Here is a 19,354-nt window from a genome sequence, read left to right on the forward strand (position 1 = left end):
TTATTCTGCTAAGCCAGTTGCCTTGTCACTTGGATGTTCATCTACTTTCCATCTCTTATCTGTTCTGGTCTTCTCTCATTTTCCTCCTTCTATGGACTTATACTCTTTTTTTTTTTTCATTTAATGTTATTTTAATGGGATTTGTTTGAAAGGAGGAATAGAGATAATCCTATTTTCTATTATTTTGTGTTCAATTATATTGAATTATTATTTTATCAAAGTAATTATTTTATCAAAATAATTATTTTGTGTTCAATAGAATTTCTATTCTATCGGTGTTCAATCAACTGTGTTTAACCATGTGCCAGCAACTTTCTATACAGGCACAAAGTTATTTGCTTGACAGGTAAAAAGCGGGGGCAGCCTGGATAATGGTAGTATCAGATTCTGATTTCTGATAGTCACATCTTTGTCAAGCTGTATTGCTTGAATTTGGGATGAGATCACAGAAAGGTACATAAGCATCAATGTTTCTAGGCCTCCCATTATTATGGCTCGTTTTCTTCCTTTCTTTTTCTTTCTCTCTCTTATTTTCTTGCTTTCTCTTTGTTCTTAGGACATGTTTTATTTAACTTTCTTCTCCCTCAAATTACATTTTTATTTTCTCTTCTATTACTGACCTTCATGTTATCTCTTATTTTAAATCAATGTAGAGAGAATGTTTTTGACGAAATTTCTAGTCATTGCATGCATGTATGGTGATTTACAGAATAAAAGAGTGTTTTTTAAAGAATTGAAAGAAATGATAGGAACACTAGCAGCAAACATTAAACACTTACTGTGTGCAAGGCACTATCCTAAGAGTTTTATATGTATTGCCTTATGAAATCTCTGTTATCACCTTATGAGGTATCATTTCCACTTTATGGATGAGATATCAAGTCTTACTACCTTATTTTATAAAATCTAAGCTAAGAGGGAGTAAAAACTTGCCTAAATTCTTACAGCAAATGAGTGAAATGATAATATTCATGAAATGAATATATATTATTTATTATTAGAATTATATGTATTCCTCATTAGGAGTTTGAAGTGGGGTTTGGTACCCCAAACCTCTAAGGCTCCCTGCTGAGGGAGCCACATATCTAAAGATCAATAGCTAATGACAAGACAAAGAACCAGATGTATTGGATAGAATAGCAGAGATTGTCTTATTAGCTGTGCTGGAGGGTTGAGTCTAGAAGCCAACATGGAGTTTTCTACTCCCTTGAGTGGGGACTGGCCGAGTCTAGAATGGTTAGGCCTGCACAGCAGGTTCTAATCCACTGACCTAACCAGCTGTGCAGTAGAGAAAGGCTGGCTTGCCTCACCCACACCACTGCAGACCAGAAAGCTGGGCAGAGAGCACAAGTATTGCTAGGCTTCCCTCAAGGAGACAGCTTGTGTCCAGGTGAGATTCTCATGGGGAACAGGATGTAGAGATGGGCCCACTACACATGGGCACATGTCGTAGGAGAGGACACAGGACACAGACAAGGCAGCCATCAGGAAGTGATCCAATGTGAACCAGGTGCCATCCACTGGGATTGGCATCCTCTTGCTTCCTTCTTGGGGATCTGTGAGGTGGTCTCTAGAAGTATGGGCAGGAATGTTCTCTCTCCTAGAAGCTGGGTGGAAGTGTTCTTTTTTCTATGGGTTAAGGTGGAAATGTGAGAAGAAAAAATAGGTTCCCTTCTTAACATTTCTGTTTAGATAAAAATTTAAACATTGCTTATGGCCAGTTCTGTATCCTAAATTCAAAACAACTTTTTTTTTTTTTTTTACTATTGAATTATTTTTTCTATTTATTTATTTATTATTTATTTATTTATTTTTGAGATGGAGTCTTGCTCTGTTGCCAGGCTGGAGTGCAGTGGCGCAATCTCAGCTCACTGCAACCTCTGCCTCCCGGGTTCAAGCAGTTCCCCTGCCTCAGCCTCCCGAGCAGCTGGGATTACAGGCACGTGCCACCACGCCTGGCTAATTTTTTGTATTTCAGTAGAGAAAGGGTTTCACTGTGTTTGCCAGGATGGTCTCAATCTCCTGACCTTGTTATCCACCCACCTCAGCCTCCCAAAGTGTTGGAATTACAGGAGTGAGCCACTGCACACAGCCTATTTTTTTCTGTTTAAAATGCAGTCTGATGTTTTTTCTTCTATTTTATCTTTTAAATTAATGCTGATTGCAACCCACTCAGGGTTACTTGACCCACTAGTGAGTCAGGACCCTCAGTTTGAAAAACACTCATCTAGGAGATTTGTTGACATGATTTTGGAGCAAAAAACTGTTCTTATTTGTAAAACATACAAGTGGTCTTTTGTTTTTACATAGAGCAAGAATTAGGGCCTAGATTAGAGAGGACTGCTTGAGACAAGATGCCCAGTTTAGTAAAACTGCAAAGGATGGTAAAATTTAAAAGATACTCTTCTTGGGTAGAGAGATTATTCTGAAGTTAACTGAGTCTTATTTTCCTGTGAGTGGTATGAAGGTAGTGCCAAAGATGCAATGTTAGGGAAGGACAAAGACTCTGAGGAGAGAGGGAATTGAAGGGAACACTTTGATCTTAGGGAAGTGGGTCCAGTACTGATGTCCAAATCAGTGACAGCTAAGGAGGCCCTGACTGTTACCAGGGATTGGTCTATGGATACCAGGAGCAGAAATGTCTAACACTGGGTTTTGAGTGGTATTCATGCACTGCATCATAATTACCTCAGGATATCCTCATGTCTTTAGTGAGGCTGGCTAATCACTACAGTCCAGCATCAGGCTAGTGACTAAGGGAAGGAAAGGAAAAGTTGAGTCTGTAGTTGAGATACCAATACAGTGTACCAGTACAAGACAGTACAAGACAAGACAAGACAGTGCAAGTCAAGACAGTAACTAATAGCCTATAGCAGCAGTTATGAGACGGTAAGAAGAGACCAGCAAACCTGGATAGAGAAGCTATCTTGAGTGCAACGTGGTAAGAGCTAACAAAAGATGTGTATCTTTATCAGGAAGGCTGTCTTCTTCAGGAATCCTTTTTTTTGGAAGGAAGTACTTTTTTAGAAGGGTGGTTGGATTTCTTGCTGTCACAGAGGTTTAGGGATTTGAGTTATTTATTTAGTTATTTCTAGAATTTAAAGAAATTGTGCTCTATATCTTGTTTTCCTTACTAGATCCTGTTCTGTGCCCCAGCAGCCTGACCAGCATGGACTTCACCAGTGGGCTCCCTTGTCCTCTAGCTTCTGGCAGGGTTTGGCCAGTGGAGGGAAATCAAAGAAAGAATAAGAGATTGGGATATTTATTGCCCTAATTTCTTCCCAGCTGAGTGTCAGTGGGTTCACTGCATCTCCCCAGTGAAATCCATAGCTCCTGTCAGATGGCCATCTCCACACAGCCAAACTCCCCCTCTTCTGGTAACCTGTTATACCCCTTACCTCTTTAGGCCTAGGGTGGTAATGGTTCCCCTTCTTGCTAGCTTCTAGATACTACGTTATTATTTGTTGGTTTCCCTCAACACTGCCCAATCTTTGTAAATAGCCACTATTAAATTTTCATCAAATTAATGATCTGTTTCCTGCCAGATAGTACTGAGCTTAGACTCAGGAAAAAGAGGTCTTCTCTATCATGGCTCTTTAGCGTGGGCCATATGCATTACAGAGCCCACTAATCAAGATGAATGAGTGGAGAAACCTTTTGTAAATGTCTTAAGGAATGTACAAGGACCTCTTTCACTTGAATCTAATGCTCAGTCCTGGCCTAGTACAACCTGCATTCATAAACATGTGCTTTCATGACTAACACTGCTCACACTTTAGGGGAAATGTTTTTCCACATCTCTTTCCTGTGTCCTCAATAGAAAAGGCCACTATGTCTGGATGTTGTGAGGGTGTATGGCTCATGCTACTGCCAATGTTGGAGATGGACACTGTTTTAGCATGTGGAGATATGAGTGATAGAAGCACGTAGGTAAGAAAAAAGACAGTTTGTCAAATCATTCCTCCCATTAATACAGTGAATTTCTGTAGGAAGTGCAAATAACTTAAGCTCTTTTGATACAACAGAGAGGGCCAGAAGGTGGGAAATAAACTCCAAAAAACTTCAGGAGCCTGCCATTGCAGTGAAATTTCTAGGGACTGGAGTGTGCTATGGTACCCCTCACAGAGAGGACAAGATGCCACAAATGGCACCTCATACCGCTAAGACAGGGACACCATGTATGGAAGCCTCTTTGAAATTTTTTTTTTTTTTAAATGGCGACAAGTTCTCACTGTGTTGCCCAGGTTGATCTTGAACTCCTGGCTTCAAGCTATCCTCCCACCTTGGCCTCCCAAAGTGCTGGAATTACAGTCATGAGCCACTTGGCTCTTTTTTCTTTTTGTCACCACCAAAGCATTAAAAGATTTTTTAATTGAAATTTTTATTGAGTTAAAAAAATTTTATCTTACAGCACACAATTGTGAGAAATAATATTAAAAGATCTCATGTGCTCTTTTCCTGGTTTTCCCCAATGGTGACTTTTGCAAAGCTATAGTATAATATTATGAACAGGACATTAATGTTAATATAGTCAATATATAAAACATTTACATCATTACAAGTATTCCTAATGTTTCCTTTTATAATCACACTCCTTTCCACCATGTCATGAACCTCTGGCGATCAGTAATCTGTTCTTCATTTCTATAATTTTGTCTCTTCAAAAGTTGTTATAAAAATGGAGTAATACATTATGTAACCTTTGGGAAACAGGCTTTTTTTTTCACTCTACACAATTCTCTGGAGATTTATCCGAGTTGTTGTGTGTACCAACAGTTGATTCCTTTTTTATTGTTGAGTAGTATTCCATGGGATGGATGCACTAAAGTTTGTTTAACCATTCACTCACTGAATGATATATGGACTATTTCTGTTTTTTGACTGTTATCAACAGAGCTGCCATAAACATTTGTGTACAGGTTTTTGTATGAATGTAAGTCTTAATTTCTCTGGGATAAATGTATATGAGTACATTACTAGGTATGGTAGTTGCATGTTGAGTTTCAAAGACATTGCCAACAGTTTTGCAGCATTGCTGAAACATTTTACATTCCCATCAGTAATTTGTGAATGATGTAGTTTCTCTGCATCCTCCTCAGCATGTGTTGTTGTCATTATTTTTTATTTTAGCCATTCTGACAGAAGTGCAATAGTTTCTCATCATGTTTTAAATTTGTATTTCCCTAATAATGTTGAACATCTTCTCATGTGCATTTTCTATCTGTACATCTCTGGTGAAATGTCAACAAGGATTTTTAATAAACCGCGTGTTAAAAGAGTGTAGAGGGTAGTAGTAGTATTATTCATAATAGTAGTAATATTGTTCATAGCATGATTTCTAGGACTTTCTACCTTAAAAAAAAAAAAAAACCCTGCATATAACACTCTGTGCTAGGCACCAGGGATACAAAGGTAAATTGAACAGATATGGCTCTTTTCCTCATGGAACTTAATAATCTTGAAGTGGGTCAGGAGTTAGAAAACTTAGAAAAAATAGATACATGTATGTATATAAAACAAATACAAAAAGTATGTGCCCTGAAAGAAAAAGCAACCAAACGGAAAACCAAATGTCATAAAAAAAGAATAATGGAGACTCAATTTACTTTGAGAGTCAAGAATTTTCAAATTGTACCTGAAAAATGAGTAGTTAATATTCAAGTGCAGTGGGAGCAAGAGGAACTAACTCAGCCCAAGAGAGCAGCACGTGTGAAGGTCCTGGGGCAGGAAAGAGCTTGGGATGTTGTAGAAACCCAAAGAAGGGTAGTGTAGCTGGAATGTAGAGTAGCAGTGGAAGAGTGAGATGAGGTGAGTTTAGCAATGTGGGTAGGGCCCAGACCAGAAACAGAGAAATTGTATTAGTCCAAGCAAGAGATGGTACCGGGGGATGGACAGAGAAGTGGATAGTTCTGAGGTGTATTTTGGAGATAGAATTGACGGGACATGATGAGAAGCTGTACGGGAGAGGAGGGAGAGGAAGATGAAAGTATCAAGAATGACTCGCAGGTTCCTTGATTGAAAAACCTGGTTGATGGAGGTGACTTTAGCAAGATGGTGGAAACAAGAGGAGGACTTGGTTTGTATGGAGAGGTTGGAAGTGGATGACAGTCATATTTTTAGGTGAACATAAATTCTGAAGCCTGATGCATGTCTACAATACAAATAAACCCTATTTAATTACATAGTACAAACAAGAGTCCTACAGCTGAGGCTGAAATAGCTGAGGCTAAAAGAGACAACTCAAGTTCAACATACATCACCCTTTCCTTTATTTTTAAAATTGCTCATGAATATTTGTTAAAAGTACTGGCTGGGTGTCCACCAGATGGCAACATTTCTTTAAAAAAGCCCAGATTTAGAAGTCATACCTTCTTAGCTACATTGAGGTGGATTCTTGAGGGGCACGCAACCAGAGTCCAGTCAAAATCACTGAAAGTGCAGCCCATCCTGCTGAGTTCTTCTATTAATGTGCATAGGTGGAGGCAGTTTTATGAGAAAGATCCTTCTGTGGCCTCTTACAAGAAGGCTCATGTGTTTCAGTGTGCATGTACTATCTAGGACTTATGCTTCATATCATGAAGAGCCCCTTAATCCTGAAGGTTCTTAGTGCAAGCACCTGAGTTGGAAGCCTTAGATAACCTCTCTGAGCCTCTTTCTTCATCTATAGAATGTTGTATATGTATTAGTACCAACTTCATTGGGGTGTGAGTGTGAACTTAGATAATGCATGCCTATAATGTGTCTAGCAGTCCTGGGACAAAGTAAGCACTTAATACATGGTGGCTCTTATTATTATTTCCACAGTGACCCTTATCCCCACTTTCCCTGCTCCAAGACTCTATTCTTTGCCAGCCTTAGTTGTGGGCAGCCTGCCAGGCATGATCTAATAAGTGAAGCACATGAGTCATGGCAAGATGACTGACTCCCTTTCAGGTTCTCTTAGTACTTGGCTCCTGGAAGGTGCTCCTCCTTGGTAATCCTTCCTCCCAACTGCATTGACACAAGATGGAGTCTTTCTGCAATTGACTTCTCTGATTGGACAGGCAAGCCATGAAGATGGAGAGCGAGGAAGCTCCTGAATGGAATGTGGATGCTGGAAAATCACCCCCTCCTAATACACTGCAATGAATTAAATTACTCTCTATTTAGTAGCTTTTCCTCATCTATTGGAACATGTACAGTTGCTATCTGTTAGGATCATATATTCCCAGCCTTCCAGGTAGGATAGGTCCAAGTGCTGTTTTGTTTGGAGCTTCACACAGTATGAATATAGCACAAATTTACCTAGGGAAGAAGTTGACTTGATGCTAGTGCCTGTGATTCAGCCACAGGGACTATTTATACAGCAAAGCCAGCCAGCTATCCCCACTGTATTTATCTTCTTCCCTGTTTCCTACTAGCTCAGGCCACCAGATACTTCACTTTCTTTTATAAAAGTCTAAAATATTTGGGTGCTTTGAAAATAGGTTTTCAGAAATGTTACCAGTTAACACTATATCTATATATATGTGTTTGTGTGTGTGTGTGTGTATATGTGTGCGCGCGCGCGTGTGTGTGTGTGTGTGTGTATATATATATATATATATATATATATATATATAGTGACAGGGTCTGCTCTGTCACCAAGGCTCAAGTGCAGTGGCACAGTCATGGCCCAGTGCTGCCTTGACCTACCTGGTCTGAAGTGATCCTCCTGTCTCAGTCTCTCGCGTAGCTGGAACCACAGGTACATGCCACCATACCTGGCTAATTTTTTCTTTTCTTTTCTTTTCTTTTTTTTTTTTTTTTTTTAGAGACAAGATCTCCCTGCATTGCCCAGGCTGGTGTCCAACTCCTGGGCTTAAGGATCCTCATGCCTTGGCTTCCCAAAGTGCTGGGATTACAGGCATGAGCCACCGTGTATGGCCTAATTAATACTGTTATTATCTAATAGCATTGCTTTTCAGTGGGGGCTTTCTATTTCATGTGGGGGCTTGCAAGCGGAGGGTAATAAGGGTGTGGTGAGAAATGGATAGGAAATGTACCTTTATCATAGAGGGAAGGAAACAGTTTTTTTGGTCTTTCACCTGTATTGCAAGTAGCAAAACAAATGTTCATATTTTCGGTCTATGTGAGAGATTGCTAAGAGAGCAGGGTGCTAAAATGTGGTCATGTGAAAAGCAGGTTGTCATTCTTCCTCACGTGTGCACAGTGTAGCCCAGTTTATAAGGCACACTATTTCATTGACCTTTTATGTAAATTTTATATTGTAGGCAGCGTTGTTTCCCACATTTTCTTCGACTGATGCTCAGAAATGTCAGGCAACTTGGCTCATTCAACAAATTTGTACTGAGAGCATACTATTAATATGTGCAAGGCAGTGTTGTAAGTAGTGAAGGAAATCCCTGCCCTCATGCAGTTTATGTTTTAGTGGGGAACACACACATAGATAAAATATGTAATATATCAGATAGTGATGAGTGGCATGGAGAAAATAAAACGGGAACTGGAAAGGGGATTGTGTGTGAGTGTGTGTTTGGAGGTGGTATTGTTGCTAATTTAAATATAGTAGTAGGCCGGGCGCGGTGGCTCACGCCTGTAATCCCAGCACTTTGGGAGGCCGAGGCGGGCGGATCACAAGGTCAGGAGATCGAGACCATGGTGAAACCCCGTCTCTACTAAAAATACAAAAAATTAGCCGGGCGCGGTGGCGGGCGCCTGTAGTCCCAGCTACTCAGGAGGCTGAGGCAGGAGAATGGCGTGAACCCGGGAGGCGGAGCTTGCAGTGAGCCGAGATCGCGCCACTGCACTCCAGCCTGGGCGACAGAGCGAGACTCCGTCTCAAAAAAAAAAAAAAAAAAAAAAAATAAATAAATAAATATAGTAGTGAGGGATTGCCTGATTGAGATGATGGTATTTTGGTAAAGACCTGAAAAAGGTGAGAGAGGAAGCTCTGTGGATAGCTTGATGAAAGAGCATTCTGGGAACAGGCAAGGACAGTTGCAAAAACTTAGAGGAAGAAACATACGAGAGCAGAGTGAATGAATGAGACAGCCAGGAAATAAGATTTGGAGAGGTTAGGAGGAAGGTTGAGGTCTTTGGGGCCATCATAGATTTTGAGGAGGGGTACATGATCTGATCTAGATATCTAAGCATCACTCAAGGTGTTGTGTTGAAGTTAGAATATAGAGGGCAAGGGTAGAAGCAGGGAGATCAATTAGGAGGCTATTGCACTAGTCCAGAAGAGATGAGGATGGCTTGGAACAGCGGGACAGTGGTGGAGGTGTGAGAGGTGATTACATCTCGAGCCCATAGGGTTTGCTGGTGGATTAGCTGAAAGAGGTGAGAGAAAGACAGGAGTGAAAGGTGACACCAAGGTTTCTGGAAGGATGGAGTTGCTTTTTCCTGAATGAGAAGACTATATGGGTCAGGCAGGTTTGGTAGAGGAAAGTGGAGGAGTAGATTTAGACATAAGTTTGAACTTTAAGTTAGACATCTCCATGGAGATGTTGAGACTTCAGTTGGATACACGAGTCTGGGGTTCAGTGTAGGGGTTCTGGCTAGATAAATAAAGTTGGCCATCTCCAGTATGCCGACATTATTTAAAACCTTGAGATTGGAGGTACTCACCAAGGGAACGAGTATAGATAAAGTGGGAGTCTGAGGGCTGAGCCCTGGGGTCCTCTGGGACTTAAGGGTGGGGAAATGAAGGGAGGATGCATCAAAGAGAAGCAACAACTGGTGAAGGAGGAGAAACCACGAGGACTTGATTTCCCCAGAGCTGCGTGAAGAGAGTGTTTCTCAGAGAGGGAGTGATCAACTGTGTCAAAAGCTGTTGATGGTTTATGTAAAATGAGGACTGAAAATGAGCAACTGGATTTAGCCAAGCAGCCCCAGTTATTCTATCCCATAGCAGTCTTTTCTCCATTGACAGTATCTGAATTTTTCCCTTCCCTTCCCTTCCCTCTTCCCTTCCCTCTTCCCTTCCCTCTTCCCTTCCCTCTTCCCTTCCCTCTTCCCTTCCCTCTTCCCTTCCCTCTTCCCTTCCCTCTTCCCTTCCCCCTTCCCTTCTCTCTTCCCTTCCCTCTTCCCTTCCCTCTTCCCTTCCCTTTTCCCTTCCCTCTTTCCTTCCCTTTTCCCTTCCCTCTTCCCTTCCCTCTGCCCTTCTCTCTTCCCTTCCCTCTTCCCTTCCCTTTTCCCTTCCCTCTTCCCTTCTCTCTGCCTTTCTCTCTTCCCTTCCCTCTTCCCTTCCCTTCCTCTTCCCTTCCCTTCCCTTCCTTTCCCTCTTCCCTTCCCTCCCCTCCCCTCTTCCCTTCCCTTCCCTCCCCTCCCCTCCCCTCCCCTCTCCTTCCCTTCCTTTCTCTTTCTTTCTTGTTTGCCTCTTTCACTGGATAGTAACAGTAACCCCTATGAGAACAGGGACCATGACTGTTTGGGGGCATAGTGGCTGGCACATATTAGGAATATGTTATGCAATTTATCTCTTTTGGTTTCTGTTTTGACCACATGTTGTCCATTTCCCTTTCTCACCTTTCTAATGTTCCAAATCACTTTGGGGAATTTCCACTCTTCTGTTGTGTGTGGTCTTGATGGGATGGCAAATTCTGTGTTTGCCTCCTACTGTGGAAGCCAAAGCGAGCAGGTGCCGCCCCAGACCCCTACACCAGGGGCAGGCTGTGTCCATCAGAGGCTCCTGAATTACCCATGGACAAGAGGACGAGTTGAATCCCAGCATCTCTGTCCTCACCAGAGCTCTCCTGGTGAGAGCTGTTGCCATGGTTTCCATTTCCCAGGCCTCAGTGCTCCCCTGCTTCCTGCCATCACCAAGCCTGCTGCTCCAGCCCCTGTTTCTCTGAGCTCCCAATATCCTTCCAGTAAATCCTCTTTTGCTTACATTAACCAGAGCCAGTTCCTATTCCTTTCAACTTAAAAAGTTCCCAACACCTAAGCACTCAATACACATTTGCTGAATGAATGAAAAAGTATGGTTTGCATTTCATGAAGGGCGAGTCTAAAGTTCAGAGAGGCTTACCACGTGTCTAAGGCCACATGTCTTCCATCAGTTCTTCTATGCTCACTTTTCACGTTCTCAGATCTCTGAAATCAGGATGCTTTTTACAATTGGCAGTGTCTTACAATCAAGTGGAAGTATTTTTCTGTTTTTAGTGGTATATAAAATAATGTGTCTTATATTAGCTTAGATTCCATGAAATATGGTAGTCAGTATTGAAGTCAAAATTTAAACATATTTCAAAAGTCTGTACATCTTTGCTTTTCAAGGAGTTTACTATTTAGTTGGAGAAAAAAATAAGTAGGAAAACCCCACAAACCTTTCTCAAATACAGAGTAGGGTTTCATAAACACTGAGTGGAGGCCCTCACTAAAGCTGCAGGGGTACATGACTCTGAAGGGCTGAATGGGGAAGCCACAGGGTAGGCATTTATGTTGATCTTGGTAAGAAAGGTTTGGATGGATGGAGATGTGAGAAGAAAGGAGAGGAGGGAGGACTAGGTTCTAGATGATGGCGACCCTGCAGACTCTGAAATGCAGGTCTGGGCCACGAGGCTGGGTTTGGTGGAGATGGTTGCTTGGTGTCTCCCCCGTGACTCTTTCCCTTCTCCTTCTCCATGGGAAATTATTCTTCCAATTCTCCCTGTGTTCACCATTATAACTGTTTTCTGCTGCAGTCTTTGTCTGGAAAGTTCCCACCTTCCTACCTCCTGTCCATTCCTCCCAATCAGTTCAGCTCTTGTGTGTGCTGGACAGAAATCCCTCTTGGCAGCCTGGGCAATGTAGCAAGACCCCCAACTCTACATTTTTTAAAATTAGCCAGCATGGTAATGCACACCTGTAGTCTTATCTACTCTGGAGGCTGAGGTGGGAGGATCGCTTGAGCTCAGAAGTTAAAGGCTGAAGTAAGCTATGATGGCACCACTGCATGCCAGCCTGGGTGACAGAGCAAGACCCTGTCTCAAAACAAACAAATAAAAGAGAAATTACTCTGGGATCCAGAAATAAGGGAAAAAGTATTTCAGGGGGAGGAACAGCAGTGAGCATGGAGGTGCAATGCATGATGTATGTGAGGAAGAGTGCCTGAATACCATGAAAGGGTAGGCTGGGAAGAGGGGTTAGCTCATCCATTCTATGAATATTTGAGTATACACCAGGTACTGCTCTAGGCACTGGGGATAGAGTAGTGAAATAAAAACGATGTTTCTACCTTACAAGGCTTACATTCTAATAAGAGGAGATAAGCCATAAGCAAATAAATGTTTGCATATATACATAGGAATACGTATGTATATATGCCTATGGAAAAACTATCAGATGGTATAAAAGCAAAGAAGAAAAATGTTAAAAGGGTTAAAGAACCAAGAGTGTTGGGGTGTGAGCTTCTCATTCAAGTGGAAGGGCCAAGAAAGTCCTTTTTGCTAAGTTAACACGTCAACAGGGTTGTTGTTCTGAAAGAAGTGAGTCAGAGTCTTTTGAATCTTCCAGTGGAAAGTGTTCCAGGGCCAGGGCACGGCAGATGCAAGGGTCTGGATGGGGTGTTGTGTTTGGCAGGTTTAAAGAATAGTATTTCTACAGTGGAGTGAATGGGGGCAACACAGTAGCAAATGTGTATGTGGTGGGGAGGCTAGCCAGGCCAGAACAGGTAGGCCTTGTCAGCATTGCAAGGCTTTTAGATTTTATTCCAAGAGGATACAAAGCCTGTGGTGAAATTTGAGTGAAAGAAAAGGAATGAGAGAGAGATGGGGCCTGATCCTTGCAAAGCTGCAATGCTATCCCAAATAGTTTGAATGCGATTTTCCTGCGTCCCCAGAATTTTCATTTCTGAGTCATTTAAATTGAGCAGGAAATCTATTCTAATGAATAAATAAGTGTTTTGTTTTTTTTTTATCGAACACAGAGAGGCCTCCGCTTAGAACAGATGTAATGAAGTCATAGTTTGTTTTGACAGAAAGAGGCTATGGAAGGTTACACTTCCTCCACTCTGCCTTTGGTTGTCAAGGAGATACCCCTGGAAACCTCTTCTTTTGTAGCTAAATGTCACTGTATAGCACTTAGATTTTTCATGTTCTCCTTTTATTATGTTATTGTAAAGTTCGCTGTGTAATTTTGCTCAGGAGTTAACAATTTCATCACTGATGAGTCTATTCATTGCAAACTACCTTTTCTGGCATTCTGATTGTCTTTCTCCATCCTGATGCTGGCTTCCAGGAGGGGGCTGCACCTGAAAACTCATCAAACCTGTCTTTAGAAAGGTCCTGAGGGTCAGACAGGCTGAAAAAGGCAGATTAATTCTGAGAAGCTGATGGCAAAATGTGAACTGATGGATCAAACTCCAGAAAGATACGTGGTGCTGGGTTGCTTTTTGTGGAGAACATTATTTCAGCTACTGACCAATCAGCTGAGGTGGATGTTGCTGTATTCAGTTTACAGAGGGGAAAACTGAGATGCAGTGGTAGGAGACTTCCTCATGTAGTTACGGTAGCCCTGGAACAAGCATCTTCTAGTTTTTAGTGTGCTTTCTACAACACTGTGCTTTTTCAAAGATATAAGCTGGAGATGATAGGGTAATTCATTCATTCAACATGCCTTTTTACAGAGTGCCTTCTGTGGGCTGAGCACTGTTCGAAGCCCTGGGTATACTGAAGCAAAAGAGCAGAGCTCCTCATCCTGTTCATACTCCTCCCATGCCCAAGTAGATATTACTTTTGACTGTCAGCTGAATATAGATGTAGAATTTATTATAGATCAAGGTTGGCCCTTTAGATGAAAATCTGCTATCCCTGGCTTAGGCATACATGGTTCAGAGATCAAAAAAGCTAAATCTGAATCAGTTCTCTCTCTGAAAGGAAGCTGAGATTTTTCAATAAGCTCCAGACTAAAAGACCCACGAAGACCGATATATACATTTAAGTTGGCCATGGATATTGTTGGCCAGGGATCAGCCTCTTTCCAAAGTGTTGTTTCACAACTGATTAAATAACTCTGATGAGCGAAATGTGTTTCTCCCAGCTTTTGAAATCATGTGCTTTAAATTATTACATCTCTATGCTGTTGTGCACAATTAAGAGTAAACAGTGCATCCTGCTATCACCTCTTTTCAGCACAAGGGAGGAAACAGGTTGATTTCTTTGGACTTTGTGGATTGCTTTCCCACAGTAGCAGTACTCTCTTCTTATGATGGGCGATCTTTAGGGTTCTATCTGCTAGCAGTGTGCATTAATAAACATTTTTATTTATTTGTTTATTTTGAGACGGAGTCTTGCTCTGTCACCCAGGCTGGAGTGCAGTGGCGCAATCTCGGCTCACTGCAAGCTTCGCCTCCCGGTTCAAGCCATTCTCCTGCCTTAGCCTCCCGAGTAGCTGGGACTACTGGCGTCCTCCACCACGTCTGGCTAATTTTTTATCTTTAGTAGAGATGGGGTTTCACTGTATTCGGATGATCTCGATCTCCTCACCGCGTGATCCACCTGCCTTGGCCTCCCAAAGTGCTGGGATTACAGGCGTGAGCCACTGCGCCTGGCCAATAAACATTTTTAACTGAGGAGAGAGTGATGGAGTTTTTATATCTAAATGTCTTTCTGAAAGCTTTGTTGGTAACCACTATATTTAAAGAGAGTTATACTATTGGTTCTACTGTCTGCACATCTTAATTATTCAAGCCTTCGAGGGCTTACCTAAATTAGACAAAGAGGAAATTAATGAGATATATTATAATGTTTAGACAGATCAAATGAAAATGTGTCAGATACAAATAGCTCACACTGCATTATCTGATTTTGTCCACAGCCTTTGCTTTTCAGTTAGGAATGTCTGGATATGTGTGTAATCAAGAGAGGCTTGTCTTCTCTCTGCTGTGCTGTTTCTTGAGTGGTCTTTAGTCATTTAATACAGGGCTATAGGTACCCATTATTCTGGATTTGGGGTATGTCTGACTTTTGTGGATTAGGGGAACTTGGGAAACTGATCTGCAGGAAGATGGCAGTTGATTTGCATAAGACCCCCAGACATTTTGAGACAAGGGACCAACATTCCAAACTGTTTCCTGAGGTCTGGTTAGGTAAAGCTTCTGAGAAAGGTTGAAGGGCTCCGTTTAAAACCAGGGCAAGGAAGGCCTGTGAGGTTCCTAAAATAAAAATCAACCTCAAGGTACGGATATCTAGGCTGATGACATGGGATCAAAACCTTAAAATGTGTGAGGGAGGGCTGGTTCCGACACAATTCTTCATTCATATCAGTATCCCTTCCAGATACAGTGAAAAGAATGAAGGGAAGAATTTCTGAGAACAAGAGTATCATCTGAAAGACTTGCAACTTCAGAATCCAGGTGAAGAGGTGAGCGGACACAACTAGTCCCCCACAATCCACAAGGACACCAGGCAAAAGACATGCAGCCCTGGATCCATCGAACTTCTTCTCTTTCAGCTTGGTGTTGAGGGACAGGTCTGAACATCGTTGCCTTGTGTAAGCTCCAGGGAGATGGTTGGACTCGTTAGAGTTGAAGATAACCCAAGATGCCACTTTTGCTAATAGGGCATGAGGATATTTGAGTACTCAAGTAAAAAATAAACGAGATATGGCCATATCTGTGCTCTGAATTCATACAACAGTACCTACTGGTTACAATGTGTGTGCATGTACGTGTGTGTGTGTGTGTAAGAAAAGGGTTCAGCTGGAATTTTACAACTCAGTGGGTACCAAATATCTGCCTCGTAGATTCATCACCCCCTAGAATTGTAGCCCCTTAGTGATCGAGATAAGGGCCATCATCCTTCTTCCTCTTAGTGAGCCTTCTCTGATTGCCTTATTTAAACTTGACGTTTATGCTTCCCCTCCCCTGATTGATTTTTCTACATAGCCCTTATTACCCTCTTTATTGTTCACTGTCTGTTTCTCTACCAGGATCCAAAAGGGATTTTCACCTGTCTCTTTTTCACTGCTGCATTCGCGGGTCATATGAAAACACATTGAACAGTTCTATTGCACGGGTGCTATAGATGCAGGCAGTAGCAGTGGGACAGGCTTCCTGAGAGCCCCTGCTGAACCAGGCACCCTGCCTTTGGTTGCTAGATTGTGGGAAGTCCAGAGTCCTGGGGCAAAGGTTGGGGCAGATGTGAAGTAAGGGGTGAGGATGAGGGGTTTCTTAACAACCAGTGATTTTGTACTTGTGAGTCCTGACTGAATCCTCAGTGCTTAGAATGATACGCCCACATAGTAAGTGCTCAGTAACTATTGGTTGTGTGAATTAACTCCCATTTTATGGATGAGGAGTCAGAGTCACAGAGAAATTAGGTAACGTGTGCAAAGACACAGCTAGTAGGTGACAGAGCCAAGCGTGAGTCGTTCCCTGCACCAGAGCCTGTGCTGTGAACCATTAGGCTCTGTAGTTGGAAGACAGTCCAGATGAAAAGAAAAAAAGAGGAGGAAGCTGCTATCTCTGTACCAGACATATCATCCTTATCAAATTCTTAAGGACCTTTAAGGGTTCTTAAATTTTTTCTAGGACAAGGTGGAGGTCTACACAAATGAACTAAAATATCTTTCTGAAAAATTGGAAATGAAATTGATCAAGATTTTCATTTGCCTCTTCCTCTCATGTGGGTAGCTACTAGAGAATCCAGCTGTATGACACAGGATCAGACAACATTGAAAAAATTACTTCTTATAGATAAAACAATAACTATATGATAACAAATGTGGCAGGCAGAATAATGGCCTTCCAAAGATGTCCTTGCCCCAACGACCAGAACCTATGAATGTGTTACCTTATGTGGCCCAAAGGGACTTTGCCAGTATTATTAAGTTAGGAATCTTGAGATGGGAGATTAACCTGGATTCTCTGGGTGGGTCCAATCTAATTATAATTATAAGTGTCCTCCAAAGTTGCTGGCTCTGAAGATGGAGGAAGGGGCCAGGAGCCGTGGAATGTAGGTGACCTCTAGAAGCTGGAAAAAGCCAGGAGATGAATTCTCCCCTCGAGCTTCCAGCAAGGAAAGCAGCCCTGCCTACACCTTGGTGCTAGCCCAGAAGACATGGGCCAGACTTCTCACCTGCAGAACTGTGTTTAAGCTGCTAAGTTTGTGGTAATGTTACAGCCACAATAGAAAATGAATGCACCACACCAAGTAAAGGTAAAGTGAGAAATTCAGTCAAGTTATCAAAGTGTTAAAAGAACTAAAAAGACCAAACTGTTGTTTTTCGTTGAATTCATTCAAAATAATTGTATTCATATAGTATATGGATATAATTACTTAAACATTTTTAAGTGATATGTTTATTGATAGCAAATAAATCTTCCTAGTCTTTAAAAGAATGCACGATTTTCATAAGTATTATGTAAGGAAAATAAAGAGGAACATACTGCTATCTCAGTTAATGAATCTGTATTCCTTTATTAAATCACTCAGGGTGTCATTTATAGGAAGCAGACTTCATATAAGTAGGAGAAGATCATTGCCAGGTTTTGAGCTCCCAGAGCTCCTTCACTCTTGTGGCTTCCGGGTAAATCTAATCAGCCTCTAACCCTATTATTTCTTCCATCACAATGATCCTTGCATCTGTTCCTTCATTTTCCTGCCACTAATTCAGGCTTCATCACTTTCCACCTGGATAGATAAAACAGGACTCTAACTGACCACTTGGCTGTTGCTTGTCCCCCTCTGATCTGTTCTGTACACACCCCCTAGATTCACCTCTGTCGAAGCCCTTCTCCATCATGCTGCCCTCCTGGGAGAAAACACTCACACCTCTTGTCATCGGGCATAGTAGAGGTTCTCAGCCATCAGTAGGACCTGACTAGTGATGAGGGGGCTGCACATGCACATTATTATGTGCGTTCAGTCATAATGGTTAAGGTTTGAAGATTATTTATTTTTTTAAAAAACAAATTGAGGCAGATTTATTCATTTATATCATTTCACAAATACTTATTAAGTATTTATTAGGTGCCTTGCACTATTCTAGGTACTGGGGACACAAGGGCAAATGAGAGAGACAAGACCACATTCCAGTATGGGAGAGAGATCATGCTCAATGAAATAAACAGGAAATATCTGGGGAGTGTTAGATGTTATCCAAAACATCAGACCAGGCGAAGTGATAGAAGGATGGGGCAGCTACTTTGGACTGGGTGATCAGAGAGACCTGTGGGAGGAGGTGACATTTGATCTGGTGTCTGTGAAGATCCGGAGGAAGAACATGCCAGGAAGAGAGAAGAACAAATGCAGAGAGTCTCCGGCAGCTGTGATCTTGGCATATTCAGGGAACAGAGAGGAGAATGTGGCTGGATGGAGGAGTGCATAAACATCCAGGAAAGCAGTTGTTTGATCATACAGGTCTGGATTTCCCTCTTGAGATGGTAGAAAGCTCCTAGAGCTTTAAATCAGGGAATTGACATATACAGTGTTTGTCTCTAAAAGCTCACTTTGGCTTCTGCAAGGTGAATGGATTATTGAGGAGGCCAGCTAGGAGGTTATTGCTGTGATCTGGGCAAGTGACTACAGTGGCTTGGGCTATGACAATGATGGTGGCAAGAAGTGTACAGACAGATCCAGAACATATTTTAGCTTTATGACCATCAAGACTAGTTGATGGATTAGATACGTAGGATAAGGCAAAGATAGTGACTTCTGGATGTTTGGCTTGATCCACTGGTGATTGGTGATACTATTTATTAAGATGAAAAGACTCAAAACTATCATTATGAACATCTAGTATTATAATGTACTTTCTTGGTTTATGAGGCATCTAAAACAATTTGCCCTTGCGTGAAATGGCACAAGACCACTATGCTTTATAAGACTTGTTTCTATGTTTTAATAATTTTATAGTGTTTGCCTTGCTGACCAGATTCCTGCCACTAGAAGTTTCTCATTTCTCCCTAAATCTGTCCTGGGCTAGGAAACCAGATACAAATGCTCATTGAAATTGTAAGTAAAATACCAGTAAACAGGAGCTGAATGAAGAGATGAAAAACTACTTTTGAGTAAAAGATGTGCGTTTTGTTTCGTGGGCTTTATGACAAAGATTGTTCAGAAACCCTTTTTGTTTACTTACTCTGTGAGAGAGACTACTGAATGAATGACCTCTGCATACATAAGGAGTTATCGTGCCTTTTCTGTGCTTATGAGGTGCCTGTCTGCCTTTCCCAGAGTGCTCTACCAACAGCTGAGCCACCTTGCTCTCTATGTCAGCAAGTTTAGCCCAACTGCATCATGTCATACTTGATGCTAGTTAAAACCTGATTACGTGTCCCAGTTTGAGTTGCTGTGTTTCTACCCTGCTATTATCACTTGGTCTCCCCCAGGTACCTTGCTTCTGTCTGTATCTTGGCCTTGTCCTGAGTGGCTGCCTGGCTAACCCAAGC

The 19,354-nt window shown here is 41.9% G+C and overlaps 1 long non-coding RNA gene across 2 annotated transcripts; it reads left to right on the plus strand.

Annotated features, from left to right (window-relative positions):
* Positions 1-1,287: 1,287 nt before the first annotated feature.
* LOC117092074 lies at positions 1,288-15,566 on the plus strand. 2 transcript variants are annotated; one of them, XR_004440622.1, is made up of 3 exons: positions 1,288-1,390; positions 15,240-15,324; positions 15,415-15,566. It is a non-coding gene; the product is annotated as an uncharacterized LOC117092074 (long non-coding RNA). The 2 variants fall into 2 exon arrangements; XR_004440621.1 differs by lacking the exon at positions 1,288-1,390 and adding an exon at positions 2,887-2,941.
* The last annotated feature ends 3,788 nt before the right edge of the window (positions 15,567-19,354 follow it).

This window comes from Trachypithecus francoisi, unplaced genomic scaffold (genome assembly GCF_009764315.1).
Source record: "Trachypithecus francoisi isolate TF-2019V2 unplaced genomic scaffold, Tfra_2.0 Lachesis_group12, whole genome shotgun sequence".
Lineage (NCBI taxonomy): Eukaryota > Metazoa > Chordata > Mammalia > Primates > Cercopithecidae > Trachypithecus > Trachypithecus francoisi.